Here is a 2060-nt window from a genome sequence, read left to right as displayed (position 1 = left end):
AAATGTAGGCACTTCAACGACATCTTCCCATATCACAGACTATTTTACAATATATAGTTCCATTGGGTCACTAGGGCTCCAGTTACACATTGTACACCTTGTAGGACATTTAAGGCATGGAGCCATCCTGAGGAATACATTAGGCAGGCATTTTCTAGTTATTCAAATATGACTATGTTAGTCCTTTGCCTATCTTTAAAAATAAGAAATATTTATGTGATATAGTAGACATATGGTCTGGTTTAGGATTACCATATCCTTGCAAAACTTGTAACCTGTTCTCCACCATAAAAACATTAGAAACATGGGTATGTCACTTTGGCATACCTCATATTATAAAATCAAGGTACACATTTCACTGAACATCAAGTGCAAAAATTGGGTGAAAATGAAGGAATCTCATGTAAATTTCATTTACCTTACAACTCTAGCATCTTGTAGTTGTGAAAGATATAATGGTTTATTTAAATAGAAATTAAGACTCCTTTGATCAGAAGCTTAGAGGATGATCTAAATAATTATGGACAGCAGCTAACTTTCTTAACCACAGAGCAAGTATTAACACTTCCAGCCCCATAAATATGCTTACTCTCCCTACTGATATTAAGTTAATTAATATCATAAATCATAAACAACATAATAGTTTTCTGGTAAAGTTCTTATAAAATTAATAACAATTCATTTAGCAAAGGGGAAATTATTGCCCTGGCCACTAAAGAGACATAGTAGGCAACTAAAATCCTACAGATTAAAGACACTACTCTAATTCTTATTGAATCACTTTTAAATGTGTCTCCTAAAGCTACCCTGTCTTCTTGGAACCCTATTACTTACTGCTCTCAGGATTTTTGTCTTATCACATTAGCTTATTGCAGTGAATCCCAAACCAAAAGCACAAATTTCTCTCCTTCCTTCAAATATAACAATTCTGCTGTGCGCACTGTCTGGCACTGAATCACCAAAACCTTCCACCTCAGCTGAACCTTCCACCTTAGCTGTTACTGTTACTGTTGCCTTTACTGTTACTGTGACCAGGCATATGATAACTTATGTTTAATTCTAGACTATTCTGTTATAACTAACCTTACTATTTGTTACAGATTGAATTTTGTTCCCCAAAAATGGGTCATCTTGGCTAGGCCATGATTCCCAGTATTGTGTGGTTGTCCTCCATTTTGGGATCTAATTATCCTAAAAAAATTATCCTACTTGTTGTAAATCCTAACCTCTGTGATGTTAATGAGGCAAGATTAGAGGCAGTTATGTTAATGAGGTGGGACACAATCTGCATGATTAAGTTGTATCTTGAGTCAATTTATTTTGAGAAATCAGAGAGAAGCAAACAGAGAGGAGAGGGACCTCATCACCACCAAGAAACAAGAGCCAGAAGAACAGTGCATCCTTTGGACCCAGGATCCCTGTGCTCAGGATCTCCTAGAAAGTTGAAGATTGGTGACAAGGACCTTCCCCCAGAGCCAACAGAAAAAGAAAGGCTTTCTCTAGAGCTGATGCCCTGAATTTGGACTTCTGGCCTCCTAAACCATGAGAGAATAAGTTTGTTAAAGCCATCCACTTGTGGTATTTGTTATAGTAGCACTAGATAACGAAGACAGAATTTGAGTTTGGTACCAAGAGTAGGGTGCTGCACTAACAGATATCTATAATGCGGAAGTGACTTTGGAATTGAATATTGGGTAGAGGCTGGAAGAACTTTAAAGTGCCTAATAGTAAGAGCCTAGATTGCCTTAAAGAGACTGTTGGTGCAATTATGGACATCAAAGACAATTCTGGTGAGGGCTCAGAAGGGAGTAAGGACAGCTGTAACATTGGAGACTGCACAGAAGGTGAGAAGCAGCAGCAGAGAAACGACAGTAACAGAACCAGAAGACAGGTACAAGATGGTGCTGTAGTGACCCACAGAGCAAGAGAGCTAAGTGCCTTCAAGCAGGAGGCTTCCTGATGAAGTGGGGTGCCTCTGGGCACTTATCAGTGGAGCTAGCTTGCCGACCCAGAGAGAGCTCAGTGCCTTCCAGCTGAGGTTTACTAGTGGAGTGGGATGC

This window comes from Loxodonta africana, chromosome 8, assembly GCF_030014295.1.
Source record: "Loxodonta africana isolate mLoxAfr1 chromosome 8, mLoxAfr1.hap2, whole genome shotgun sequence".
Taxonomy (NCBI): Eukaryota; Metazoa; Chordata; class Mammalia; order Proboscidea; family Elephantidae; genus Loxodonta; species Loxodonta africana.
The sequence above is the reverse complement of the archived record's forward strand: the minus strand, read 5'-3'. Positions refer to the sequence as shown.